Source organism: Pristiophorus japonicus, chromosome 13, assembly GCF_044704955.1.
Source record: "Pristiophorus japonicus isolate sPriJap1 chromosome 13, sPriJap1.hap1, whole genome shotgun sequence".
Classification (NCBI taxonomy): Eukaryota; Metazoa; Chordata; class Chondrichthyes; family Pristiophoridae; genus Pristiophorus; species Pristiophorus japonicus.
Genome location: NC_091989.1, coordinates 164,377,933 through 164,388,733, shown reverse-complemented (window position 1 = coordinate 164,388,733; position 10,801 = coordinate 164,377,933). Strand labels below are relative to the sequence as shown.

General features: G+C 42.1%; 1 long non-coding RNA gene across 1 annotated transcript in view; it reads right to left on the bottom strand.

Annotated features, from left to right (window-relative positions):
• Nucleotides 1-5,990: 5,990 nt before the first annotated feature.
• Nucleotides 5,991-10,801, bottom strand: part of LOC139278956 (uncharacterized) — a 57,030-nt gene continuing 52,219 nt past the window's right edge. The window contains exon 4 of the long non-coding RNA XR_011596391.1: nt 5,991-9,040. This is a non-coding gene — a long non-coding RNA (uncharacterized lncRNA). The remainder of the gene's footprint in view (nt 9,041-10,801) is intronic.

Sequence of the window (10,801 nt, the reverse complement as noted above, 5' to 3'; positions counted from 1 at the left end):
TACCTACATACTAACTTTTTGTGCTTCATACACAAGGACACTAGGTCGCTCTGTACTGCAGCATTTTGTAGTTTTTCTCCATTTAAATAATAATTTGCTTTTCTATTTTTTCTGCTAAAGTGGATAACCTCACACTTACCCATATTTTACTACATCTGCCAAATGTTTGCCCACTCACTTAGCCTATCAATATCCCTTTGCAGATTTTTTGTGTCCTCCTCACAACTTGCTTTCCCACCCATCTTTGTATCATCAGCAAACTTGGCTGCATTACACTTGATCCCTTCATCCAAATCATTAATATAGATTGTAAATAGTTGAGGCCCCAACACCGATCCCTGTGGCATCCCACTAGTTACCGTTTGCCAACCGGAAAATGACCCATTTATCCCAACTCTCTGTTTTCTGTTAGTTAGCCAATCCTTTATCCATGCTAATATATTACCCCCAATCCCATGAACTTTTGTCTTGTGCAGTAACCTTTTATGTGGCACCTTATCGAATGCCTTCTGGAAATCCAAATACACCACATCCACTGGTTCCCCCTTATCCACCCTGCTCATTACATCCTCAAAGAACTCCAACAAATTTGTCAAACAAGATTTCCCTTTCATAAAACCATGTTGACTCTGCTTGACTGAATTATGCTTTTCCAAATGTCCTGCTACTGCTTCCTTAATAATGGACTCCAGCAGCTTTCCAATGACAGATGTTAGGCTGACTGATCTATAGTTTCCTGCTTTCTGTCTGTCTCCTTTTTTAAATTTCTGATTTTCCAATCCGCAGGGCCTCCCCAGAATCCAGGGAATTTTGGTAGATTCAATCAATGCATCCACTATCTCTGCAGCCACTTCTTTTAAGACGCTAGGATGCAAGCCATCATGTTCACCTTTAGTCCCATTATTTTACTGAGTACTTTGTCTTTAGTGGTTGTGATTGTTTTAAGTTCCTCCCTCCCTATAGCTCCTTGATTATTCATTATTGGGATTTTTAGTGTCTTCTACCGTGAAGACCGATACAAAATATGTTCAAAGTCTCTGTCTTTTCCCTGTTCCCCATTATTAATTTCTCAGTCTCATCCCCTAAGGGACCAACATTTACTTTAGCCACTCTTTTCCTTTTTATATACCTGTAGAAACTTTTACTGTCTGTTCGCTTCAACCACTACCTGTGGTAGCGAGTTCCACATTCTCACTACTCTTCGGGTAAAGAACCCAGATGACAAAGCACATGTTATGATAAAGTGCTAGACACAGCAAACTCTTATCATGTGATGTTCTGCTAAGTTACCCAAAGTTTATACAGAAAACTTGATGTCACAAAAACATAAGTGTGGCTTAGTCATTGGAAAACCGAGGATAGCACTGTGTGCAAGAAAATTCATGGTAGGCTTGCAATCCTCCAGAATTGTCCTGGAGTCTTCTGGAATTAAAGATTAATCTCCTGGACATGGCTGAGCACAATCCAGGAGCAAAATATATATTTTTAAACACGGTCATTTATTAGTAATAAAAATATTGAAGATGGGAAAAATTGCAGCTTGACTGGCGAGGCAGTTGGATGCTAGAAGTCAGGATGATACCTTTAGGAATAAGTCCAGCCTGAGTTAGCAACCCTAACTCATGATGAGAAGTTTGATGTTGAAACTGAAGGGTTTCCTGGTGCGTGTTCAAGGGAGGTTTTCTCAGACCTTCTAAGTGAGTGTGATAAAGAGAAAATTGACAATTGTGCCAAAACAGGGCTCTTTTGGAGAGATAGTGGAAACAGAACACAAACATTTTTATTGCAGGAGGAAAAAAAAAGAAGAAGTCACACTGCAGTTTTGCTACAACATGTCTGACATGTTCCCACTAGACTTCAGTTTCTGGCTCCCATGTTAGCTAACATTGTTAACGGTTCACTCTCCTTAGGTACTGTCTCCCTCTCCTTCAATTCTGCTGTCATCACCCCTCTTCTAAAAAAAACAACCCTTGACCCCTTCTATCCTTGCAAATTACCGCCCCATCACCAACCTCCCTTTCCTCTCCAAAGTCCTTGAACGTGTTGTCGCCTCCCAAATCCGTGCCCATCTCTCCCAGAACTCCTTGTTTGAAACCCTCCACTCCGGTTTCCGCCCCTGGCACTGTACCGAAATGGCTCGCATTAAAGTTATGAATGATGTCCTTTGTGACTGTGACACACGTAAACTATCCCTCCTTGTCCTTCTCGACCTGTCTGCAGCCTTTGACAGGGTTGGCCAATCCATCCTCCTCCAACGCCTCTCCACCGTTGTCCAGCTGGGTGTGACGGCACTCGCTTGGCTCCATTTTTCTCTATCTAATCGTAGCCAGAAAATCACCTGCAATGGCTTCTCTTCCCGCTCCCACATCGTTACCTCTGGTGTTCTCTAAGGATCTATCCTTGGCGCCCTCCTATTTCTCATCTACATGCTGCTCCTTGGCGACATCACCGAATACACAGCGTACGCTGACAACACCCAGCTCTACCTCTCCACCACTTCTCTCGACCCCTCCACGGTCTCTAAATGTTCAGACTGCTTGTCCGATATCCAGTATTAGATGAGCAGAAATTTTCCCCAATTAAATATTGGGAAGACCAATGCCATCATCTTCGATCCCTGCCACAAATCTTGTTCCATAGCCACCGACTGAATCCTTCTCCCGAGCATCTGTCTGAGGCTGATCCACACATTTCGCAACCTTGGTGTCATATTTGACCCTGAAATGAGCTTCCGGCCACATATCCATGGCATAATTAAAACTGCCGATTTCCACCTCCGTAGCATCGCCCGTCTCTGCTCCGCCTCAGTTCATCTGCTGCTGAAACCCTCATCCATGCCTTTGTTACCTCTAGACTTGATTGTTCCAATGCACTCCTGGCTGGTCTCCCACATTCTACCCTATATTAACTTGAGGTCATCCAAAACTCGGCTGCCCGTGTCCTAACTCGCACCAAGTCCCACTCCCCCATCACCCCTGTGCTCGCTGACTTACATTGGCTCCTGGTTAAGCAATGCCTCAATTTTAAAATTCTCATCCTTTTTTTAAAATCCCTCCATGGTCTTGCACTTTCCCCTATCTTTCTATTCTCCTCCAGCCCAACAACCTGAGATATCTGCGCTCCTCAAATTCTGCCATCCTGAGCATCCCTGATACTAATCGCTCCACCATTGGTGGCCATGCCTTCAGCTGCCTATGTCCTAAGCTCTGGAATTGCCTGCCTAAACCTCTCCGCCTCTCTACCTCCTTTAAGATGCTCCTTAAAACCTACCTCTTTAACCAATCTGCCCTAATTTCTTCTTATGTGGCTCAATTTCAAATATTTATCTTATAATACTCCTGTGAAGTGCCTTGGGATGTTTTACTACATTGAAGGCACTATATAAATACAAGATGTTGTTGTTTATATGGATAAGTGACATGTAGCCATTAGAAAATACATAAATCTTTAATTTAACAGTTCACCGCAGAAGCAATAGGAATACCTGATGATTTTAGAAATTTCAGACTGGGTTTGAAAGTGGTCATCAGCATTGCTCTTGTTATGGACAATTTTGTAGAAGACAACACATATCTGCAGGAGTATCTCCTTAGAAACACAAGCTTGGCATGATGACTAGACCAGAGGATCATGCAAACTTTCAAGAAATACAACTTTTAATCTCTGCACACCAAAATGATTGAAAAGATCGACTTCTATGTCAGTGACTGCACTGGATGACAATAATTGTACTAGAGGTTACTAGATGTGTATTACAGGTTTTCACCTAGCTTTGGATAGCTTCTTAGGGGCTGAATATAAACTCCCTCCCCACTTTCACAATTTCAGGCAGGGGGAGGGGGGGAGTGGGTTGCACCATGTTCTTGACACATTCCTGCTCCCCCTGTTATCATAACTCACCTTAAAACAGGCATGTGTGTACCTTCCTAGGCAGGTGATGGCATACTTTATATTGAGAAGTTACTGTCCAATTATGTCATCGCCACTATTACGCCATTTTAACCAGAAAAAGTCGGGAGGCCAACACAGGGCAAAACCCGACAGCAGGAGCTGGTGAGAGTATATAAATGTAACTTTCCAGTGTATTCCTCATGGGCCAGAAAGAGCAGGAGAACACACTTGGGCACCGGAAGGAGAACTTAAGTCTCCCTGCCTTGCCGCTCCCTTCCAGCCCAGCATCTGCAGTGAAACCTCCCCCCATCCCCATCACTAACATTATGCTGGGAACCATACCCTTGGGTCCCTTGCTTCCTTGGGCTCCACTCCCACTCGCCGACCCTGACATTATTTTTGGCAATTTCAATCGGGAGACAGCACTGCAGTCGTCAAATGAGGCTTGGGAGTTAATATGGCCCAGGCTTCACGCTGAACTCTCCATGGGTGTTTTCCTGCTGCACCGTACCCCCAGACACAATCAGAGTTAAGTTTGACCAGGAGCATCAGTACTGCTGTAAGCAAATCCCACACGCCTTACATGCCAGTGTTTATTCATACTGCCCAATGTCTATTTATAGGATGGTGTCACCTGGAGTGTAACAATAGTGGTCCTCTGTGATTTGAACTCCATATTCATGTCTTTTGCATATACATCCGACCATTTTGAAGATGGACCAACAAAACAGCTGGCAAGATGAGGCCAGGTATATATCATTAAGCTGTTTCATTTCACAGCAGGTGAACATACAGAGCATGTATTGGATTTGCTTAGTTCAATCAGTGCAATGTACAGTACAGTCTTCATGTAATATAACAAAATAATGAACACTGTGACCCTGAATTCATGGTCGATATGATGGCGTACTCTCAGAGTACACCGTCATATTGTCTTTGAAAAGGACCACAAGTTTGCGCATACACTAAATCCCAAACTTGCGATCTGTCAAGTTCCGACTGCGCTTTGCTTCGCTGTACGTTTCACTTACCCATTGAAATCAACATGCTGGTGAAATGTTGGTCTAATTGCTCACCCACTGCGCATTAATTACTCTAAAAATATTTACCTCTGGTGCAAACAGGGGCAGGAGCCTGTTGACCAGCGTATTAGGAGGTGGGGGGATGAGAAAATGGTCTTAATGTTGAGCTATGTTTCTGCTACAGCCCAGAACAGTGAGGTACTGGTTCGTGTCTGAGCGGGTACAAACTTTGAAAGAAACTTTCATTTGTTCGAGTTTGAAAACAGGGCTTTTTAGTGTCACTGTCATTGCTGCCCAAAAGCCTTTTGTAGTTTCGGTTTAATTATTATCCCACTTCTATTTAGATAGGATTTAATTCATTTCTAGGATTTCCTCATGTTATCAGACATTTAAACTCTCGATTTTAGATTACTTAAATTAATCAAAAGTTAGTTAGTCTAATAGAGGAGAAACAGATTTGATTGGACTATAAGATTATTTGTGCACTAAAATCTTGATTTGTGTATTAAATACCATTATAATGATCGTAATTTATTAATAAAATAGCATTTTTGGCTGCAAAATAATTTGTTGACCAGCGTATTGGAAGTTATGGCCAACTCTTCTGTTTCCCAATTGGCTAAGAGTCAGGAAGTAAAGGAGCATCGCCCCACATGATCCTAGGTTTGCATATGCACAAAGGTGTGCCCCTGGGATCCGTGGGGCACTAGGCGCGCACAACTCTGCAGCGTTTGAAAGCAACTTTTCAAAGGGGAGTTTGCATGAGGTAAGTGCAGATTTCGTTCGGATGTGGCAGTGTACTCCTTAGCTACGCTGCTGACCGTGAAGTTAGAGCCATTATGATCCTCCTACATCCGTGAGTCACCTTTCTTGAATTAACTTCTAACTGGCCTCCTGGAGTCTAACTTTCTAAGTCTGACAAAAGTTTGCCCTTGTGGCTTACCCTGTTTCTTCTCTGTTTTTCTATCTCCCTGTGTTCACCATCCAAGGGGAGGACCACTGCTAAGTGCCTAGGAACAGAGGCCTCCCAACACAATGCATGTGAGATAATTATTGATTACTAAGACAGGTTAACAAATTGTTTATTGTTCACAGTCTTTGGGGAAACAACTTCAATGCCTAGACCATTAGCACCTTTGATCATTGCTTCTTAAAAAAAACTTGGGTGCATCTACCTTGCTTTAAAATTCCAATATTTTAATATAATTCATTTCCAAATACTTTCCAAAATAGTCAAAATGCTGAGTTGTGATAGTGTGTCTGCAGTTCACATGATTGCCACTGCATGTGTAGTAGTCTCACAGACATGTATTGTGAACTGTTGTAGATGTGGGCTTACTGCAGTGAATGAGTATGTACTTGATGAAATGAATGTTTCTGCACTTCTAGTGGCAACCTTTCTCTAACAGGAAAGACATTGGAATAATTTAATATAGAGCTAAAGTAGCTTACAGGACAGATAGAAGTCATTTGTCTATCTATTCTGTGCTGGTTCTTTGCCAAAACAATCCAAAACTAATTTTGCTATTCTACTCTTTGGACAAGTGGACAAGTATGGATTCACTTGCACAAGTATAGATTAATTAAGGAAAGCCTGCACTGATTTGTTAAAGGCAAATCGTGTTTAACTAACTTGATTGAGTTTTTTGATGAGGTAACAGAGAGGGTTGATGAGAGCAATACGGTTGATGCAATGTACATGGACTTGCAAACGGCAATTGATAAAGTGCCACATAATAGGCTTGCCAGCAAAGTTGAAGCCCATGGAATAACAGGGACAGTGGCAGAATGGATACGAAATTGGCTAAGTGACAGGAAACAGAGAGTAGTGGTGAATAGTTGTTTTTTGGACTGGAGGAAGATATACAGTGGTGTTCCCCAGGGGTCAGTACTAGGGCCACTGCTTTTCTTGGTATATATTAATGACTTGGACTTGGGTGTACAGGGTACAATTTCAAAATTTTCAGATAACACAAAACTTGGAAGTATAGTGAACAATGAGGAGGATAGTGATAGACTTCAATAGGACATAGACAGGCTGGTGGAATGGACGGACATGTGGAAAATGAAATTTTAATGTAGAAAAGTGTGAAGTGATACATTTTGGTATGAAGAATGAGGTGAGGCAATATAAACTAAAGGGTACAATCCTAAAGGGGATGCATGAACAGAGAGACCGAGGGGCCTATGTGCACAAATTGTTTAAGGTGGCAGGGCAGGTTGAGAAAGCGGTTAAAAATGCTTACGGGATCCTGGGCTTCATAGATAGAGGCATAGAGTACAAAAGCAAGGAAGTTATATTGAACCTTTATAAAACTCTGGTTCAGCTTCAACTGGAGTATTGTGTTCAATTCTGGGCACTGCACTTTAGGAAGGATGTGAAGGCCTTAGAGAAGGTACAGAAAAGATTTACAAGAATTGTTCTAGGGATGAGGGACTTCAGTTATGTGGATAGACTAGAGAAGCTGTGGTTGTTCTCCTTAGAGCAGAGAAGGTTGAGAGGAGATTTTGTAGAGATGTTCAAAATCATGAGGGGTCTAGACAGAGTAGATAGCGAGAGACTGTTCCCATTGGTGGAAGGATCGAGAACCAGAGGACACAGATTTAAAGTGAGTGGCAGAGGAACCAAAGGTGACATGAGGATAAACTTTTTTATGCAGTGAGTGGTTAGGAGCTGGAATGCACTGCCTGAAAGGGTGGTGAAAGCAGATTCAGTCGTGGCTTTCAAAAGGAACTTGGATAAGCACCTGAAGGAAAATAAATTGCTAGGCTACAGGGAAAGGGCAAGGGAGTGGAACTAGCCGAAGTGCTCTTCCAGGGAACCAGCACAGACTTGACGGGCCGAATGGCCTCCTTTTGTGCTGTATAATTCTATGATTCTTCCCCATAGTCCTATATCTTCTGCTTCAAATATTTATCAATTTTCCCCTTAAAAGATGCAACGGTCTGCTTTAACCATTCCCTGTAACAAAACATTCCATTTCCAAAAACCCTCTGTATCAACTAATTTTTCCTAGTTTCTATCCTCACTCTTATAATGACAACTTGATGACCTCCTCATCACTGATTCCCCAACCAGAGGAAATAGTCTTTTATTGCTCATGCTGTCACAATGACGAATGGCCTCCTTCCATGTTGTAAATTTCTAAGATTTTATGAATCCTTCATAATTTTTAAAAATCTGCATTAAAACCCCTCTTAATCTTCTCTAATCCCGTGGAAATAGTCACAGTATCTAAACTCTCTTCTCATAACTACAATTCCCTTCCCCGGCATCATCTTGGTGAATCTATGCTATACTTTTCTCTCTGGCTTTAATATCCTTTCTATAATGAGGCGCCCAAAACTGCACACAGTATTCTTAAATGCAGCCTAGTGTCCTGTGCAAATTTGTAGTTACTTCTTTACTCTTTAACTCCATGCCCCTATTTATAAACCCCAAAATATTATTGGCCTTTTTAAAGGCTGGCATAGAAATATAGAAAATAGGTGCAGGAGTAGGCCATTCGTCCCTTCGAGCCTGCACCACCATTCAATATGATCATAATGGATGATCATTCACCTCAGTACCCCTTTCCTGCTTTCTCTCCATACCCCTTGATCCCTTTAGCCGTAAAGGCCATATCTAACTCCCTCTTGAATATAGCTAATGAACTGGCATCAACAACTCTCTGCGGTAGAGAATTCCACAGGATCACAATTCTCTGACTGAAGAAGTTTCTCCTCATCTCAGTCCTAAATGGCTTACCCCTTATCCTTAGATTATGTCCCCCCGGTTCTGGACTTCCCCAACATCGGAACATTCTTCCTGCATCTAACCTGTCCAGTCCTGTCAGAATTTTATATGATTCTATGAGATCCCCTCTCATTCTTCTTAACTCCAGTGAATACAGGCCCAGTCGATCCAGTCTCTCCTCATATGTCAGTCCTGCCATCACATGGGCTGCCTGTGATAACTGTATTTTTTCGTCAGAATTACCGTTATCGCAATGCTATCGCTATGAGGCTGTAAATTCAAGCTTTAATTTGCGCAGCGGTAAAAATCAGCGTTGCGTGAGGATTCCTCGTCAACTTTAGTCCGAGGCCGATACCGCTGCGAGTTGGGCCTAGGGAGGGTGGGGAAACACCTGAAAATAAATGGAAAAAAGAAAAAAAATCACAAAACATTTACACTTATCTAGCAAATCGCTGCAAAAGAATTAAAAAAATTAAAACTTGAACTTACTTTTTTTGCAGGTCTTCATACTTACAGCTGATCCAAGGGCTGCAACGCAGCTTTTTCCTTGCCGTTTTTTCTTGTCCTAAATACGGGTGCGCACATTGAGCCAAATTTTTGACGAAAGTGATATTTCAACTCTCGCATGGCGACGCTCCTCTCTCCAGTGGTATTTGAAAAGCACCGCCGCAAAACTTTTCCGAATTTTCTGCCGACTGGGTTTTCGCCAAAAAAGGTGAAATAGCACCAAAAAACCCAGTTGCAAATTCGCTGAATTTCTAGCCCTACGTATACCTGCACTAAATCTGGGAACATGCTGAGATTTGCAGCAAGCTCATGGACTCAGACATTCTAATTGAAATGTGATTAGGAAACCAAGCAATGTGAGCAACAATTTGATTGAGGGAAATAAATCTGAATCAGGTGCCATATCAACACAGCAAGAAATGAAATGGAAATTGGTCCATCAAATGTGTTTTAGGAAGGTGGAAAGAGCCATTTATGATGCTAAATTATGATTATTTTATCATTTACACAACCTGGTTCTCATGAAGCAACTAAACACAAAAGACAGTTACAAATTTTTTCAGCAGCCCAAAGAGTTTGGAATAATGTTTTTTATATTTCCCATCTAATGTTGTAACTAGTGATTGCAGGGTTGTCCTGCTGTTTCTCAATAAATAAAATTGATAGAATCTGTTCCATTTGATTGTCTGATTAATGAAGCGTACCACCGCATGGGTCTGCATGTAATGCTGAAACAGAATGCTGTCGAAGTCAACCATTATAACCGAATGTCACTGAGCTCTTTTAAGGTTAAACATTGAAGCTCTATTTATACTGTGTTACCAATCAGAGTCCAGTCTAAGACTGGTAGGCAAAGTGAGCAGTTTTCAGCCAGAGCATCAAATTTATAGGCCACGATTTCGCTTCATTGCGGCCGAGGTAGGTGGCGGGCTGTGACCCCGCTGTTGTCTTCATGCCGGCTTCCTCCATGATAGTCCCCTGATGGGTTTGTTAAGCCAGCCCTGCGAAGTTCCCTGCCAATTAAAAGGAAGCGGGTCAGTGACGTCATTTGATGACACGTCATCAGCCGGTTTCCTTCAAGGGATCATGGGCCCATGTTTCGGGTGGAGTTGCTCCTAGTTTTTTGGAGCAACTAGTTTAGTTTGGAGAATGTTAGAAATTGCAATTCTCGGATATTAGTTTGCTCCAGTTCTACTGAGTTAGTTGAGATTGGCTTTAGGTAAGGTATTTTCTTTTCAAAAGGGGGTGTGTCCAGCCACTCAGGCCTGTTTTGCAAGTTTCGGCAGTGAAAACTTACTACAAACTAACTTAGGCTGGAGTAAGTGCCCAGTTTTGTAAGTTCAGAACAACCTTACCTAGAGGTAAGCTCAGTGCAGGCACAGCCGGAGAGGGGGTGGGAATTAAACACAAAAAGGACTGAAGCATTTAACACATCACTTTTAAAATGTCCAAAAACCTCTTTTGATTATATCTTGCCTTATATCTGCTGAATGAGGATAGTTGCTTCTCTTTTTATAAATAAACAAGTGTTGCCTCCCGGCTGAGGCAGGCACATCAACACCTAATTACGGCTAATTTGATCCTTTGGAAATCATCATACCCCATTAGTCCAACCTATTACTTGAATGACTCACCTCATTTGTAA